At 44.6% G+C, this 19,442-nt stretch overlaps 1 long non-coding RNA gene across 1 annotated transcript in view; it reads right to left on the bottom strand.

Annotated features, from left to right (window-relative positions):
• LOC117871852 overlaps positions 1-19,175 on the bottom strand; it is a 24,503-nt gene extending 5,328 nt beyond the window's left edge. Inside the window, exon 1 of the long non-coding RNA XR_004644345.1 lies at positions 19,065-19,175. This is a non-coding gene — a long non-coding RNA (uncharacterized LOC117871852). The remainder of the gene's footprint in view (positions 1-19,064) is intronic.
• Positions 19,176-19,442: the final 267 nt, after the last annotated feature.

The raw sequence follows: 19,442 nt of genomic DNA, 5'->3' as shown, positions 1-19,442 counted from the left end.
CCGGGAGGGGAAGCGCCCAGCCGGGGGCGCAGGGTCTGGAGGCTGCCCGGCAAACCGTGAAGCCGGTAGCACTTGGGCTTCGGGCAGCCCCTATGCCTCTGGACCCCAGCCGCCGGCCGGGCACTTCCCCTCCCGGGCTCTGGCGGCGCAGGGTCCGGAGGCATGGGCCTGCCCAAAGCCCGTAGCGCTCGGCTCTTAAACAGAGCCGAAGAGTCAGGGGAGGAGCAGAGCTGCCGTGGGAGGGGAAGTGCCCGGCTGGCATTTTCCCGGACATGTTCGGCTTTTTGGCAATTCCCCCCGGATGGGGGTTTGATTGCTGAAAAGCCGGACATGTCCGGGAAAAAACAGACGTATGGTAACCCTAATGTGACCAAGCTGGGCCAACAAACCCGGTAATGGCAGCCCACTCGTGCTTCCCACCGCACTGTGAGTTGGGGAGCCAGGCTCTACCAAGTCCAGAGGCCCCTAATGGTGGCAAGCAACTCTGCAGTGCCAGTTCTGCAGAAAAAAATATTCTGTGCAGAACATTCATTTTGCACAAATTCTGCATTGTGCAGTGTTGCAGAATTCCTCCCAGGAGTAAAAGTTTTTACATCCAATGAGACTGATGCAGGAAAGATTCGCTGTCATATCTGCACCCAGCCACACAGCAAGCCTGTTCCCAAAACTACCATTGATTATGATTGGAGAATGGGAATGGGAATGGGACTAGGGGACCGTTAGTGTCTAAAGACAAAACACACATCATTTGTTCTGTGACTGCCCTGGACATGCTAAGTAAATAACACTAGAGTCTCCTCTGTACCATGTGCTCTAGTGACAGAGAATACCAATTGCAGGACTGAGTTTTCTCTCACAATTATTATATTAACTCCATTAATTTCAGAGATTCAAATGCCAGAAGGGACCACTGTGATTATCTAGTCTGACGTCCTGCATATCACAGACCATAGAACTTCCCTGTTCATTTCCTGTTTGAACTAGAGCATATCCTTTAGAAAGACATCTGCCCTTGATGTTAAAAGTTGTTCGAATTGCTAATTACCCTCACAGTTAAAAATGGGCAACTTACTTCCAATTTGAATTTGTCGATCTTCATTAGATCTCATTATACTACTGTCTGCTAGACTGAAGAGCCCATTTTCAAATATTTGCTCCCGTTGTAGGTACTTACATACAGTCATCGAGTCACCACATAACCTTTGCTTTGTTAAGTTAAATCGATTGAATGCCTTGACTGTAAAGCATATTTTCCAATCTTGTAATACTTTCCATGCCTCTTCTCTGAAGCCTCTCTGGATTATTAACATCCTTTTTGAATAGTGGACAACAGAACTGGGCACAGTATTCCAGTAGTTGTCACACCAGTGCGAAATTCAGAAGTAGTATAACCTGCCTACCCTATAGTCCCCTGTTTATATACCCTTTTTGGCTAGAGCATCGCAAGAAGAACATATGGTTCTGATAATAAAGAGAACAGAGTTGGGGGCATTTTTTAGCCCTGTGGTGCAAAGGACCTGGAAAACCAGCTTAACCAGTTATCTGAATATTCCTGTAGTGGGGAAGAGTCCTGTGGCACCTTATAGACTAACAGACATATTGGAGCATAAGCTTTCGTGGGTGAATACCCACTTCGTCTGACGAAATGGGTATTCACCCACGAAAGCTTATGCTCCAATACGTCTGTTAGTCTATAAAGTGCCACAGGACTCTTTGTCGCTTTTTACAGATCCAGACTAACACGGCTACCCCTCTGATACCTGTAGTGGGGAAGAGCTTGAACAGTGGTTCTGTGTCAGCCCCCTTGTAATCCACACATACAGGGATGTAGGCAGGATACCTTTGCACTTTGGCCATTCCCGGGTGCTAGAACGGTCCCTTGTAGTGTTAGACATCTGGGAATAAATTAAAATTGCCTCTGGATTGTCTAGCTTAAGCCATCACTCCTCTGCCAACTCCAGGACAACAAAGAGGGCTTATGGCTATCAGCTCAGTCCACTACCAAAGCAGAGCATCTGTCCCTTTGTGCCTGATGCATTGAAGATGTCGGTCACTGTCCATTGTTTTTAGAACCTCAGCTGATTGGAGAAGGGACTGTGCCTTCTCCATGTTTGTGCAGCACCTCGCGCATTGTGGGCAGAAACAAATGGGCAATAAATAAGAACATAAAATTATAATAGGTTTGAATGTAGCCAGTGTTCTCATGATGCTGTCAGTGACAATGGAAACTTTGATGATCAGCAACCAAACTAACAATTGAGTCTATTAAAGCAATCTTAAAAAAGAATTTACAATGATGGACATCGTAACTCATTGTTTACTTGAACTCCCCCATGTATCTATATCTGTCTATTGTCTCTTGTCTTAGAGCTCTTTGGGGGACCATCTTTGTGTTCTGTATTTGTGCAGTACCTAGCACAGTGGGGTCAGGAGCCGTGAGTAGGGCTCCTAGGCATGACAAGAATACAAATCATAAATAATAATAGATTGGTGGCACGTGTGTTTCCCAACTTTCCTAAACTGTTGGGGTTTTTGTAAAATCAGATTTTGTTTGCTATCAGATCTAACCCATCAGTTTAACTATATTTATTTAGATTTAAAAATACAAAAAAGAAACCTAGGCAGCCTGTGATTAATAACAATAATATCCCAACCATATTAGTCACTTCACAGGAAGTCAGCCAGCCAGACACCTAGAGAACTCCTTTCCACCCCTTCATGATTATGGGACGTACGTCCTCAGCCATCTCCAGAAACCCCATCAAACAGATGTCTTTTGCAGAAGGTCACCAAGTGTGGGGACCAAGTTGCAGAATCTCAGAGCCTTCTCCGAGAACACCCTGTCAGTTGCCTTCAGTCTTCTATCATGAGGAGAACCCAGCTCAGGTGCCTCAGTTGACTGCAGCTGTGGCAATATGGCACAGAGAGAGAGGCGGTGCCTTAGGTAGGCCATGCCCAGGCCATTTAGGAATTTATAGGTCATGACCAGGGCATTGAACTCCATACAGGGTATGACTACATTGCAGCTGGGAGCTTGCTTCCCAGCAGGGGTAGACAAACACGAGTTAGTGTGCTAAAAAATAGCGGTGGAGCTGAAGTAGCATGAAGGGTGGCTTGGACTAGCTACCCAAGAATTTACCCAGGGCATCAGGGTGGGTTTGTATTCAGGCAGAGAGCCCTGCCTGCCACCCGTCCTACCCCTGGCTATATGGCTGTTTTTAGCAGCATCTGGCTGGCTACCCTGTCTGAAAAGCATGCTCCCAGCTGCAGTGAAGACATAACCACAGAGAACAATGGGCAGCCAGTGCAGATCCCAGAGCAATGGTATCACATGCTCCCAGTGAGGATAGGATTCAGGGGGAGCACGTCTTCGTAACATCTGTTTTGGATGCTAACTTATCTCTGAGTTTGTGCTCCATTTGGACTTGCACGCACCCAACACTCTCAACCTAGCAAATATGGGACAGAAACCCAGTTTGAGAGATGGAATAAAAACCAGGAAGGGGTGAAATCTGAAATGATTTAACTTTTTTTTCCAGAAGTGGGTTAAGTGCTTGTGAAAGGTGCTGGGTCTATGACCCTGGAGAGGGAAGCTCCCTCTTTAGCTGCAGACTGGATACGGTATAAGCAGTGCAAGCTTCACCACATAATCGAGGTGCTTTAACAATGACCTGGTAGGGTGAGAGGGTAGCTAAGTCTTCCTACTCAGTGCGACCTCAGCTATGAATGTTTACAGCAGTGCAGTTGTGGGACCACCAGTTTGTTTCACAGAAGCTACCCACACAGCCTTAAGGTAACAGCTTTCATTTACTACTGACCTGGGCCAGATACAATCCATTGAACCTTGAACAAATGGCCCTGATTGCGTGTTACAAATTCTGTGGGCCACGTCGCTCCCACTGTGATTCATTTGTTTAACAGGCTTATCGTTTTCTTTAACCTCAGTTTCAAGAGTCAGCATTTCAACGATTCACAGTCATGGTCAGAGTGAAAGCGCCAGGATTTGAGGTGGAAACATCCTGACCTTTAAGCTTTCATGGGATGCTCGGAGAGGTCACTGATAGAGGGAATGCAGTCTGCAGCAGTACCATCTTGTGATGTGAACCTGTTAGAATTCAAACTATGCAGTGTCAGCCAGGTCAGAATTTGGGTGGGTTGCCCCAAGTCCAGCAGAGATGGGTAGCTCTGTGAGTCAATATCAACCCCATTCCTTCCGTCCCTTGTGTGCAGGGGTTATCACAGTACTCACATTGTTACATTTCATCTGGGATCTAGAAATAAGATACAGGCCAACGTGGATCATTAAAGATCCTATTGCACTTTTTGTGATATGGTGGAGAGGCATGGCAAGTGGCCAGCAGGGAGGCTAGTGGAGAGGGCTGAAGCAGAGCCCCACAGAGGTGCGGCAATCGGCCCTCCTTACCCCCCCGCCTCCTCACAGGATGGGAGGTGAACTCTTTGGATGAACCTCTGAACTCTGGGGCTGCCCTGGCCAAGGACAGCAGCTGTGAGTGGGGTACAGAGAAGGGATGGGTACGTTAAAGGGACTTTTGGGTTGCTGGACTTAAGACCCTGAGAGGAAAAGGACACTGCCCAACTTACTTGGGGGTGGGTCTTTTGCTCATGGTTTATGTTTATGAACCTAGTTGAAGTGTTTCCCCAAATTAATGCTGAGTTATTTCCCTCCTTTTATTAAAAGTTTTGCTACACTCAGACTCTGCGCTTGCGAGAGGGGAAGTATTGCCTCTCAAAAGTGCCCAGAGGGTGGTGTGTTATTGTCCCAGGTCACTGGGTGCGGGCTCAAGCTGGTTTTGTGTTGTATTGTTGAAAAGGAATCCCTAGATACTGAACCCGGCCCTTGTTGCTGCCAATTCTGACTGGCAGAAGGGTTACATCAGCGCAATTGCAATTGGGTACCGTATTGTTCTTCATTTCCTACTCTAATACGTTGTTGAGTATGTAGTATTACTACGAGCTGCTAACCAGCTGCTATGTTCCACCCTAGAAGATAACATCACCTAGTTTTTATATAGCACTTTTCAGCAGTCGATATCAAAGCTTTACAAAGAGGTCAGTAGCACCGAAGACAGAACTAGGGCACAGAGAGGCAAGGGCCTGGCTCGACAAAAGGACTGTTGTAATTTCTAACATTTAGGTGCCTGGCAGATCACTGGAACAACAATGAGATCCACAAAGCGTGAGTTAGGCACCTAAGCTCCCTCTCCAGTGCATGAGGAGTGATACGTGTCTAAGGGATCCACAGAAGCCAGCACAGTAGGCAGGTAGCCATCTAAGCTAGCCCATGGGAAAATGCTGATGAGAGGGGTGAGCTTAAGCCCCTACCCTCTCATTAAGACCAGGCTGCAGGGATGCACCTACCTCTGCTTTAAATCCATAGCTAGGATTCAAAGGAATCACTTTTCTGGCACCTGGGGGCTCAGCTGCTAGGCACTGAGTGACTTTAGGCACCTGTAGGTTTTGAAGGCAGCTGAGCAGCGTTTTTGTGGATATAGCTAATTCCACCACACAGGAGGACATAACTTAACATAACCCCACTGAAAGGATCTTCAAAATAACCCCTCCCAAAATAACTAACATGATGTTTGCAGCCATCACATTGCTCACTCTATTTGACTAGTCTATCCATTTCAGTGTGGCCTGCTGGTATGGGACTCAGGTGACTTGGGTTCTAGTCCCAGCTTAGCCACTGACCTGCTGGGTGACCCTGGACAAGTCACTTTCCTGCTCTGTGCCTCTGTTTCCCCATGGTGACCTTCTTTGAGATTTATGGATGAAGAGCAAGTAGTTTTCTGTCTTGCTTATTTAAACTGTTAACTCGTTGGAGCAGGGACTCTCTCATTATGTTTGTACAGTGCCTAGTACAACAGGTCTGCATTCTGAGCTGCCCCCTGAGCACTATGGAAATTAACATGAAACACCACCACTCCCCCCCCCCCCCCCCCCCACCTTACTTAAACCAAAACAACCCCCCCTTGCAGTAATACAACAGCATGCTATAATATTCTGAGTGAAATCCCAATGGCAAAACACCCTTCGACTTCAATGGGTCCAGGATTTCACCATCTATCTACAGCCCAAACACTGCAGGAATCTCTCTTCTAAGTTAAAGAATTTGGGACAATTACCACAAAATACTTTAGTACATGTTTGGCGTGAACCTGTAGTTGTTTGTAAAAGTAACAAACACTGGTCTTAATCAGATTTGCCATTGTGGAATACCAGAGGAAGGTCTGGCAAATTCCCACAGAAAGCACATTCTAATAACAGCGGATTAAAGAAAAATAACAAGAGCATCAAGTCTGAGCAACCCATCTAATTTTTGAGATTGCACTTGTTTTCTGCTGCTGTTGGGGAGAAAATAATCAGACAGATGTTATTCCTTTCCTATTTATTGATTTTTTTTTTAAAAAGCACAATTTCATTACTCTGAATCAAGTAAACTCTGGTTTCTCTTTTCTGTTTGCAGCCTCCATATTACACAGCACACACTGAACAAAGATCTCAAAGACTTGCAGCATTAAAAGAAAAGCACAATAGTGTGATTGTCAGAGATCTCAAGAACAGGTAGTTGTATATACTGTAGTCCAATTGGCACCAGACGCAGTAGCCCCTCCTCGTGCAAATACTCCCACTGATTTCAATGGGACTTCTCATACCAAGACTCCAGGTTTGGGCCCAGGATCTGTCAATTCAAGCCTTTATTGATATGAAAGCACTTCAGATAAATCATACAATAACTCATATGTAATGTTTTAAATTGAATTCTCAGTGCATTCAGGTGCACTAAATTCAAGTCTACAGTTTATTCACAGAACAGGTACAGTTGTGTCAGACTTTTGGATAGGGTTACCATATTTCCACAATCAAAAAAAAAAGAGGACACTGGGGGGGGGGAAGCCCTACCCTAGCCCTGCCCCTGATCCACCCCCATCCACTCCCTGCCACTTCCCACCCCCTGACTGCCCCCCTCAGAACTCCAACCCCCCCTGCTTCTTGTCCCCTGACTGCCCCCTGCTGAGAACCCCCCACCCTAACTGCCCCCCCTAGGACCCTACCTGTCCCCTGACTGCCCTGACCCTTATCCACTCGCATGGGTGGCAGGGTTGTAGAAATTTTGGTGGTGCCCAGAACCCCCCACCCCCCAACCTGCCTAAGGCTCTGGGAGGGGAGTTGGGTGGGGGGGAGGAGGTTTGGGGTGCAGGTCCTGGGCTGGGGATTAGGGTGCAGGAGGGGTGCAGGTTCTGGGATAGAGTTTGGGGGTGGGAGGCGGTGCAGGCTTTGGAAGGGAGTTTGAGGGCAGGAGGGGGTGTGTGGGAAGGGGGTGGGGATTTGGGGATAGGAGGGGATGCAGGGTGAGGGCTGTGAGTCTGAGGATGAGGGGTTCATGATGCAGAAGGGGGCTCAGGGCTGGGGCAGAGGATTAGGGTGCGGGGGGATGAGGGCTGGGGCTGAGGGGTTTTGGGACGTTGGAGAGGCTCAGGGCTATGGTGGAAGGGCAGGGTAAGGGCAGCCTGTTTTCCCATTAGTGGATGGGAGCCACTAGGACCCGGGGGCAGCAGACAGCAGTTGCTGCTGGCTCTGGCAGTACAAGCAGTCAAGGGAGAGGCAGGGAAGGGGGGGCACAAGGGAGGATGCGCGGAGGGGGGGTGGCAGGTGGAGGCAGGGGACCCATCCAACACTGCCCCGCTCCCTGACTGCCCCTCCCCGGACTTCCCTTACCATTCTGGCTCCACCTGTTTGCAAAACACGCTGCCCGGTGGGTCAGTTTGTGTGTTACACAGGGCTGCAGACAGAGAGAGGGGGGAGCAGGGGAGGGCTCTGGCTGCTGGAGGCCAATGGGAGCATCTCAATCGGCCAAGCCGCCCAATCAGCAGCCACACTCCGCATGGAAGGGAGGGAGGGAGGCGAGGGAGCAAAAACCCCAGACATTTTAACCTTGTTACCAATTCCTCCCGGACGGCTATTTAGAGACGCAAAAGCCGGACATGTCCGGGGAAATACGGACGGATGGTAACCCTATTTTGGAGGTCCAGACATGGAGGAAAAAACAATTAATGCTGAAATAGGTATTCCCATGCTATTTCTCATTGTTCTTTGTAAGCAGTGCTATGAGAATGGGATTATGTATAGTGGCAATGCAATACAAATGCCTACAACTTATTTTTAATAGCATCTTTCAGATAAACTCCATGTCCAAACATTTTATTGGAGTTAAATGCATTACATTTCTACAGCATGTGCTATTCAGCTTGATTTAAAACTTTTTGCAATCAATAATGAATTAAGCCTTCATGTTTTAGCACAAAGAAAAGCAACAGAGGACATCATCAGGAAAAAGAAAAATCAGCGAGAAGATTAATAGGCACATAGAGAAAGACATCCCTACAAATCTGTTGTCCTGGACATTAAATAGATGTTAAAGGTGTAAAACTAACATCAAGAATAGAATGCATATAGTTTTGGAACTGTGATGACAGCCAGGATTTTGAGAGTAAAATTATAATAAGAAACCATCTCAGAAGAAACGGAATATAAATGACTCTTGCCCTGAGGATATTACCTGATATTTTTGAGTAGCACCATTTTTAAGGAATAAAGAATAGTCTGGAATAATGCCTTGATATCTGCTAAAAGAATCACATTAAGCAATTGGAAGAGTGAAACTCAGCCATCTACGGAAGAATGGCTGGTTTCTTTATCCAGTTCAGTGGCTTATGAAAAACTGAAGTATAAACTTCATAATAGGCTTAATATTCTTGAGGTTGCCAGGTCTTGCATGATTTACACAGGCAGAAATCAGGGGAGTAACAGCATCTAGTGCCAAACACGACTCCCTTGCACAAAATCCAAATAAAGGGGATTTGCATGCAGCAGCCAGCTAGGCAGGTTATGAGTGGGGATGAATCTTCACTCCAGCTAGGAGGCAGGGTGTGGAGCCCCCTGCACAAGCTAAGCACAGCCTCTAAACTGGTCTGCACTGCAGTGGCCTTCCCACACAAGATTGGGACCTGTCAATCTGTGCTGACTGTAGCTCACACTCACACCATTACCTTGTCCTGCCTGAAAATCCCCATGGAAAGAGCATCCCCAGTACTCCCCAGCTGTGATCTGCAGTGGAAACGCTGTCCTTGGTCACACAGAGGGATGGAGGATTTGGGGAAGGTGTTTTTATAATGCCCATGTAAGGAACAGACAAGTTAAGTGTGGGTTTATTCATTACTTTCCTTTTGCTTGCTTGGGGAAGAGAGGGATAATTTTTCCTGTTACTGATCATTTAATTTTACTGATATTCAGAACATTTTGTTTTATTATCTATATTTTAAAACACACGTGGGATTTATTTTCTGGATTTCTTATAATCTGATAAGGAAATAATATATATTTTGAAAAGGATGTGACGGGCAGGAGCTGCCATTTTCTCCCTCCGCACCAAATACCTGGCAACCACAGAAAATCCCTTGAGCAGGATCTAACCACATATGATCCCTACTCAGTTCAGTGGAAAGTCCTTGGTAAAGTCCCTTGCAACTAGTGATGGGATAATACATGTGCATATGAGCACGAATCAGCATAGTTAAGCATCTAATTCTAGTTAGCAGGACTGCACAAGCATCCTAGTAGCTGTCCATTTTTTCTTGCATTCTAGTGAAGAGATTATGCCAGAACCTCTTTGGAGGTAAAGAAGTTCATCTTTCTCACTTGAGCAGTGGAATGTTTTCCTGCAGATTCTCTCCTAAACCCATCCTAACTGGCATATGGCAGTTTCTGTAGTTAGATCAGCAGTGGCATTTGTACAGCTGTAGAAACCTGGCACTTGGTGTGTTTTTTTAAGAGAAATATTTGCTAACTAATCAGCAACAGCCAGATTCATAAGCAATCATCATGACTTCTTGAGAGAGAGAGAGAAAGAGAGAGAGAATTTGTAGCAAACCTCCTTTAAAACAGGTTTGGTAGATGAGCCAAACTTTGTTACTGTGAGAAACCAAGGACACAGGTGGAGGCCATGCCTGTCAGTTTCTTTGTGCCTCCATAGCCTCACTGAGGAGGCTATCATTTGCAGTAGGATCCCTTTTTACCTTCTAGAAAAAGGAATATTTTATACTTTGTTTCTTTTGGCTCCAGATATATGTAGCATTTACAGCAGCTCTTTGGAATTCCCCTTGAGGTTTCAGCTGGTAGCTGCTTTTCCTCTGTATCAGCCCCATATTTTTCTGGATCTCTTCATCAGTGGCATCTGGTCCCTCATCACTGTCAATTGGTTGGCTGAAGAGCAAAAGCAGACTTTCAACAGAAAGTCTCCCAAGTGTTGTGGCTACGTAAGGTAGGAAAAAGTTCAGGGGGGGGGGGAAGGAGCCATCCAAACTTGCTCTGTTGAAGTGTGCTACATGAATCCCAACTTCAGGGAGAGTGAGTTTGGAAAGCTTGGAATCATAGTAGGATTTTCAATGTAATGACATAAGACTAGGGGAGTGCCAATGGAGGTCTTAGACCTATGTTGCCTAATGGTATGTCTACACTGCAATTCAAAACCACAGCTGGCCCGTGCCAGCTGACTCAGCCTCGCAAGGCTTGGGCTAATGGGCTGTTTGATTGCAGCACAGATGTTCTGGCTTGGGCTGGGGCCCGTGCTCTAGGACCCTGTGAAGTGGAAGGGTCCCGGAGCTCAGGCTGATCACAAGTAGGTAGGGAGCTGAATTAATCCCCCAGATGTCTTCTTTTCCACAAAACCCACAGCCAGTCCTGAAGAGCACTTTCAACTGACGGGCTAGCCAAAGAAATTATCTTACCTTGCTGCCTCTGTAATGGGATAATAGACTGATTTTCAGTGTCCTTCCACCTGTTAGTAGAGCTGTTCAAATAAATGGCAATTAATTTTCACACACAAAAAAACCCCATAGGAAATCATTTTGATTTTGTTTGACAGTTTTCATGGAACTTTTTGTCCAAACAAAAAGTGAAAAAAAATGTCATTTGATTCAAAATGAAAAATCGTTTCAATTTGAATCAAATTAAAAATGGAATATATTTTTCATGTTTTTCCCTTCACTTTTTTGGCTCCAGAAGAGGTACAGAAAACCAAAATATGAAAACTGATTTGTTTGTTTCCATGCAAACCAAATTAACAATTTTTTGTTTCAAACTGAATCAAAATTTCTAATTGAAATGAAACCTTTTGACCAACCCCCCCCCCCCAAATTCACAAAGAAACATAAAACAGAATATTTTGAATGATACAAAGATTTAGGCAAAAATGTTAGTATCTTTTGAAAAGCCAGTTTTCATTGAAAACAATTTTGGTAAAGGCAGCCTTGATGATTACTGTGTGTTTTTGTGCCTCAATTTACATCAAAGAATGCCACCGGTTCCTAGTGTACACAAAGGTCATAGATATAAAAATGGGGCACAGGGTGGGGTGGTAAGAAATGGCAGTGAAGAAAGGTAAGTACAGATGTAGTGGGTAAAGAGAGAAGAACAGGTAAGGGGTAGGGAAAGGGTAGAGACATGAGAGGCTCAAACAAACAACCCTTTGATTTCAAATTTCAGGAGAAGAGAAAGACAATCAGCCTAGGGCCAGATTATCCCACCATTTGTGTATGCTCCATTCCCATTCATTTCAATAGGAGTTACACATGTAACAGGTTGATCAGGCATTTGAACTTTTGGCTACTCTTCAAAGTGGGCTAGAGCCTTGTTTTAAGTTGGAAAACTCTAGACAGATTTCTCATCCCTCTCTCTCTCACATACATCATATAAAAGACACCTGAGCTTTTGTTAATGCCTGTCTTGGGAGCTCAGGAGGTCTGGACATCTCTTCTAGCCTGATGGGATCTTCAGAGAAGAGGAATTGTTGGGTTTCTCCTGTGAAGCCTCAGATCACGTGATGACAATTCGAGGGGCCAGCTGAGAATCAGATAAATGGTGAAGAACAGGGGAGAGGGAGAAGGACTTAGTTTGGCTTGCTGGAGTGAGGGGGGGGGGGTCACAGGTGTGACCATCCCATTGCACCCCCTTCTGGTTGAACATAGTACTGCAGGTTTCATGCCCTGAGGTGGTCCCCTCTGCCTTGTCCACATGGGTCAGTGTTGATGATATGGCTCAGCTCTCTGGCCAAGTCCCTAAACAAATTTAACCCTCTCAAGGATGACAAAAATCCAAACAGACAAGTGATTCTTCTGCTCCTCCTCGGATACCTTTGTGTCCTTTCCTGCTCTGTTATAGAGTGCTGACTCCTGGGCTGCTTTCCCTGGAGTTCCTCTCACAGTCGGTCACTGACTGGAGTTCCTTGTGGACCGTATCTCTGTCAGTCCTTCCACATGGGCTAACCTGGTCCCTGTCGCTCTTCTCTGAGTTCTCTCTGCCCTTTTTAGGAGGCCCAGCTGTTCATCAGGCTATCAACAGCTTGACCCCATTAACCCCGTCCCCCTCAGTCTGGGAGGCAGTTTATTCTGGCACAGGTGGAGTTGGCCCCCTTCAGGAGAAGTAGGGCCAATCACCAGGTGATAGAGGAGATATGGAGAGAGGGGCTTATCAAAGACACTGAGGTGAGCATCCTAATCTGACTTGCACATCAAAAGCTTACCCAGCATTCTGTTCTGTTCAGGTACTTATACTGAGATCATCATTATGGCAACTCAGCCCCCATTTTCATTAATGATTATTATTACAAATGCAATGTTGTCTTCTCACAAACTCACCTGACTAGTAGGAGTGGCAAGTACACTTGAGGCATTTACTTAAGTGGACTGAATCTCACTTGTGCAGGCTTGGCTGTGAACAGTTTGAACTGGGAACCTGGACTGACTGTGCCATTAGCCATGAATAGGCAAAGAATAGACAGCAAATTTCATGCCTGCACTGAACACCCTCGCCTTGAATCAGTCTGATCCTTTTAAAAAAAATGCAGTAAGCTCTTCTGAGTCTGAAGTCTGTAATGGCAGCAGACTCATGAAGGAAGCTGATTGCTATGAGAAAGGGACATGGGACAGTTAGAAAACTAGGTTAATTCTATCTAATGTTCAAGTAAAGCAGAACAGAATCTCTGCTGCCACAAGCCATTAAAAGTGCTCTTAAAGACAGCCAGGCTGGGGTAACGGGATACATGTGTTCCAGTCCCAGTAGTGACTTCCTCCTTTAATTTAAATGTATTAGATGAATGTTTACAGCAGTAACTTAAAAGTGTTACAGCTTTCCTGAGATGCTTACTAACCAAGCATTACTTTTTAATCAATAACATAAAAAGGCAGATTGCTCACTGTGGTGTCATTTCGAAAAAGCAAGTCATCTCTGACCTAAAATAATCATCAAGAAAGAGAAACACAAAATATAGCTTTAAAGGGCTCAAAAGTGCAGTGCTGAAAAGATGAGGTCTGGGGATATGAGAGAGAGGGTGGATGGTATTAATCCCACTGCTACTCCTTTAGCTTTAAAATCAAAGCCGTTTGCCTCTTCCCTTTGGCTGGAATGACTGCAGCTGCTGCTCTGCGTCTGATTCAGCCAGCAGTATTACTATGCCAGCAGAGGGCACAGGATACCTACTTAGCCGGGATGAACAAAGACAGCATGCGGTTCATTTGATGTTCACAGTACTTCCCCGAAACCATACTCTACAAATAATTAATGGCCACATTCCATCCTCTGTTGTACACAGCAGTAGCACCCATTTCCTTCAGTGGGAGCTGTCCAAGCACATCTAGTTACAGAATTTGACCTTAATTCTTCCTTTCCCCCCTACCTTTTTAATGCTCCAAGAACAGTATCAGAAAAAAAGGTTAAAGTGACTTGATCACAGTCTGTAAATTCTTACATGGTGAGAAGATTTCTGATGGTAGCAGGCTCTTTAATCTGGCCAACAAAGGCAGATCAAAACCAAATGGTTGGAAGTTGAAATTAGATAAAGTCAAACTGGAAAGAAAGTGCAAATTTTTTAACTAGGAGGGTAATTAACCATTAGAACAAGTTACCTAGGGATGTGCTGCATTCTCTGCCACTGGAAATCTTTAAATCAAGATTAGGTGGTTTTCTTAAAAGTATGCTCTAGGTCAGCCAGAAGTTATTGGGCTCAATGCAGGAATTACTGGGCACAATTCTATGGCATGTGTTATGCAGGAGCTCAGATTAGATCATTACAGGGGTCTTAAAATCCATGACAATCTCTGCTAATCTTTGTAGTTTCCCTCCCTTAATTCTTTACTCCTTTTCCAAATGCTGCCCATTAAAAAAAAGAAATACGGTACTGTGCATGCTTTAAAAAATTAAGGAAATTCTTGAGTCCTTCTGGCTTATTGGACTGTTCTGCTGAACAAGATAAATGTTAGATGATAGGGTGGTAGCTTAGTTACAATTGTTATTTATAGAGGTTTCTGGTCCAAGCAAATTAACTTGTTACCTTGGATAAAAGTACAGTACACACTACTCCAAGATGCTGTAATTGCAAAGCAAAGGTTGCAGAAAGTTTGTGTTAGTATGTGATCATGTGTGAAAAATGACCTCACACCGGCAGTGTTGCCTAGTGGTCAGTCAGGGGTCTGGCCAGTGAGCCTCCTTTCTTCTACACTCTGTCCTGTGGGGTCGGTCCCTTTCTTTTGTGGCTCAGCGCTCTGGTTGGGTCACATGTTCTAGCCCACCCCTTTCAGGATATACAGAAAGAAAAGACCAACTACAGAGAAGCCTGGTGGTGCCCGTGAGGGCTTCAGGACTTTCTCCTTAGCTCCAGGACTAGTATTCAGGGTTATCCTCAGCTGGATTCCCTGCCAAGGAATAGACTCATTGTTATCCCACCTTGAGGGATTGGTAAGGGAGCCTGGGCCTCTCCTCCCCACTGGACTGATCCAGGAAAACAGCTATTTAGCAACCCAAGCTGTATAATGTATCTGACCACCATTGGTCCCTGGATCACTTCCTACCTGGGTTCCCCTTTGTTTCCCATAGGGTAAATTAAAGAACTGAATGAAAATACAGTATCTGACCTTCCCAAACAGTCTCCAGTTTCTCCTTTGCAGGCTTGTGCAGGTCAGGTCTCAGGCAACAAGAGCTCCTGGGCTGTTATTTCCACAGAGCTCAGGGCACAGGTCTGTTCCCTTCCAAAGCTTGTCTCCTTCTGAGCTACTCTGGTTCCCCTTTTAAGCTCTGACTCCAGTTTATGCAGGCTTTGGAGGTGTGTCTGGGCGGGGCGGCCTGGGCCCAAAGCTACTTCTTAATCCCTTATTCTCCAGTGTGGGGTTTCTACATCCCACCCCATCATGTAATTAAATATAATTTTATAATGAACATGCACTAGTAGGCTCAATTAAGGTTGTGCATTCAAACTTAGCCTTGGGTTTGGAGCACTTTGTTATGCGACTCTAATGATTTTTCCCATTGTGTCATGAAAGACTATATTTTCTTTCATTTCATGCACACCCCATGAGAGAGTCCACCCTCATACTGGGCTGGATTTCAAAGCTACAGTCCATCCTGACTAAGGGGCAGCGTATGAGTAGGGCAGAAAGCAGGTTTTGACTCAGTCACAATCTGGTTCCTGGTTAGTCTTTGCTTCATGGGAGGGAAGTATTTTCCACGAGCCTTTTCACTGGCACAGATGAGTTCCCCCTCTGCACCAGCTTCAATGCACAGGCTGCTTCCCTGGAGAGGATGGAGCTAAAGCTCTGCCCATTCCTGCCCATCCATGCAGGAGGGCAAGTAGCACCTGGCAGTGGCAGATCTTCCCTCCACATACATACCCAGGCGCCAGCCGTGCACGAAGCCTCCATGTGGGCATTATTGGTTCCTTACAGGATCACACAGCCAGTCTCATCATGTCATTGCCACAAGCATGTCCAGAATAGGTAGTAACAGACATCTTGAGACAAAAGTGATCTTGCAAGGTTTCTTTCCAAATTTTGTAGGTGCTAGAGGTTTCAGATAGCTTGCATAAGCATCCAAGCTTTTGGTTGCTACTGCTTATCTAAACAAGCCCAAAGCCAAAGATCAAAATCCTGAGCTTGTGCACGTCAGCACAGCTCCGCAGCAGTTAATGGAACTACCTGCATTTATACCAGCTGAGGATCTAGTTGAAGATTTGCCTGTTATGAATGCACACTGTATGTCAATCATTTGGGAGAGAAATCAAAGACAGTAGAAAGGCAATAGTAGTTTGTTTTCTGTTGAATCGCAAATGATTGAAGAGCAGCGTATACATAAGAACATAAGAAAGGCCGTACTGGGTCAGACCAAAGGTCCATCTAGCCCAGTATCCTGTCTTCCGACAGTGGTCAATGCCAGGTGCCCCAGAGGGAGTGAACCTAACAGGCAATGATCAAGTGATCTCTCTCCTGCCATCCATCTCCACCCTCTGACAGACAGAGGCTAGGGACACCATTCCTTACCCATCCTGGCTAATAGCCATTAATGGACTTAACCACCATGAATTTATCCGGTTCTCTTTTAAACGCTGTTATAGTCCTAGCCTTCACAACCTCCTCAGGTAAGGAGTTCCACAAGTTGACTGTGCGCTGTGTGAAGAAGAACTTCCTTTTAATTGTTTTAAACCTGCTGCCTATTAATTTCATTTGGTGACCCCTAGTTCTTGTATTATGGGAATAAGTAAATAACTTTTCCTTATCTACTTTCTCCACATCACTCATGATTTTATATACCTCTATCATATCCCCCCTTAGTCTCCTCTTTTCCAAGATGAAAAGTCCTAGCCTCTTTAATCTCTCCTTATATGGGACCCATTCCAAACCACTAATCATTTTAGTTGCCCTTCTCTAAACCCTTTCTAGTGCCAGTATATCTTTTTTGAGATGAGGAGACCACATTTGTATGCAGTATTCAAGATGTGGGTGTACCATCGATTTATATAAGGGCAATAATATATTCTCTGTCTTATTCTCTATCCCCTTTTTAATGATTCCTAACATCCTGTTTGTTTTTTTGAAAAGCTGTTTTTTCTTTAATATTTATTGCAGGTTTGTTTACATGCAAAAGATACATTTGTAAAAGAAAGAGACACCTCTAGATAGGAGAGTGCTTCTTGACAAATGTCTTTATAAACACAGGTCACCTACAAAATATATGTCTTTAGAGTTGTTCCTAGAAGACAATTTTCACATGCAACACATTACCAGACTGTGGTGCTGATGGGCTCAAGAATGTTGTGTGAGGTTTTCAAAAGCAGTTGCTGCTCTTTCTAGAGATGGTTTCTAGGGCAGTATTTGTTTTTTTAAAAAAAGTGATTTTTGATCAGATTTCATATTTGCAAAAATATTTGCATATTTCTTCTCCAACAAGAAATGGAGAGCAGAAGTGGTCCATTTCCTGAGGTTATTGGTTGTTTTATTAAATATGCTTTTTAAAGGGCAAACTCACTGTCTCAGACCACATGCATCACATTAGCCTCATTGTCTGAGGCCATGAACCCAGGCAACAGGAAGGAGCACTGAGAACTGCACATGCATAGTGTGCCATCTTGATGGCTGCTGTTGCTGCTGCAGTACTGTCTCCTCCCAAAAACTAACCCCATGGGCACACACTCATATATCACCACAGTCTGATAGATGATCCTCATGCCTCTATGAGTATCCCCAAGACAACAAATGAAAAATCACAGTTCTTGCACATTAAGAAGATCAGTATGAAACAGGAAGGACTTCAGGTGGGTATGACAGAACTTAGACTAGCCAAAAAGGCCACAGAGTGGAATTCAGCTGCATCACTACCCACTAAACACCATCATCGGCAGCAGGATCAAAATACTAGGCAGGTTGGATGGGAAACAACACACGCAGAACAGCTGCTGGTGCTGCAGCGTTCCACCTACAGTCTGGACCACAAGAAAGATCTCGCTGCTAACGTGAGCCTCACTCAGTATGACCTGAATTGCTCTCACTTAGTCTCAGGGCTGAAGATGAGCATGTCTCTCCAACCCAGGCCTCTGCCGTCTGAGGTCATCACAATATCAATGAAAAGGACACCGCAGAAACTGAACAGCATCAACTGTTGCACTGGTACCAGTTTGGTGCATGTGGCACTACTGTGTCTGCTGTTCTGAGAAAGAGGCACAATGACCCAGCACAAAGGCATTTGTCCATAATCATTGCCTGGCCCCTTGTTGGTACTCTCCTGATATTCCCCTTTACCAGGGGCTCTAATGCTTCATGATAATCTGTCCCACTAATTGAATCCTAAGAAGATCCCATCAGGAGTGTCCCTAGAACATAAGAGCCAATACCAAGAAAAACTATGATGAGTAATGCCAGCGGAGCCCCTGGGCTTTAATGTTTTCAGGTTGGAAGCTCTGAGACTGACATTTATCATATGTTTGTACAGCACCTAACACAATGGGGTCCTGACCTGGGTCTGGCTTTCAGGTGCTACTACAATATACATATTTAATAAATAAAAAATACACAATTTGTATGAATAATTAAACAGCTGTGGGTGCTCAACATCTCTGAAAATTAGGCCACTTATATGCTGAAATATGGTTTTACCTCATTTTAAGCACCCACATTTGAAAGATGTCCACATACCATTATTTCTATCTATGCAGTCAGAAAAGAATGCATACCCCAGGTGATGCATAAAACATTTGTAGAAATAGCACAGTTTAAACATCAGGCTTCTTTTACAAGTAGTTCTATCATGAGTGATAGAGTTTGAATCAAGAAATCAGAGGCATCCCTTTCACTCTGGGGAAGCTGTTTCAAGTCAATCACAGCCCATGAATTAGAATGTGATCAGAATGGATGTTACATTTTTTTTAATAATACATTTCAGCTGCGGAGCAGGCATTTGCCTTTTAGTGAATAATCCAAATGTTAAAAAAAATAAAAGACAGATAAAAGAAAGAAAAAGAAAAATCTAAATGCACACAAATGATTGATAACCATTGCTGAAAGAATAACCTTCTGCCACAGAAAGCCAGAAAATCACAAAGCAATATGATGTGAATATGCTGTTTTATAATAATCAATGTCCTATGCAAGTCATGTCAATGCAGGGATAAACACCTCACTTGGAGAAAACATGCTGTAGTACAGAGGGTGGGGGGATCTACTTACAGATTTGTAGCCCAAAGCCCCTTAAAGCTGCATTGTAAATCATCCCAAAATGTGTTCATGAGCTTCACTGTAAAACACCCACTGCCAACAGAAGACATATGGGTCCTTGAAATTTCTTGCATTACCTGCAGGTTAAGCAAACCACAGTTCTACACACGTGCTAGCAACTTTCATACAATCCTAATTTTAATCTATTTATTGGATTTGCTGTCATAAGCCAAGAAATAGAGGGGGAAAATAAGTCCCTGAATATTTGCTAATGTATTTTTCTAGTCTAAACTCACTTTAGTTTGCACCACTGAAGAACTAACCCTTATTTAAAAAAAAAAAATTGGGATATCATCTTGTTTCTTTAACATCTGTGAGGTAATTTGGCAT

The sequence above is a fragment of the Trachemys scripta genome, chromosome 1 (assembly GCF_013100865.1).
Source record: "Trachemys scripta elegans isolate TJP31775 chromosome 1, CAS_Tse_1.0, whole genome shotgun sequence".
NCBI classification, from domain to species: Eukaryota; Metazoa; Chordata; order Testudines; family Emydidae; genus Trachemys; species Trachemys scripta.
Note: the sequence above shows the minus strand (reverse complement) of the source record. Positions and strands in the feature narration are given on the sequence as shown.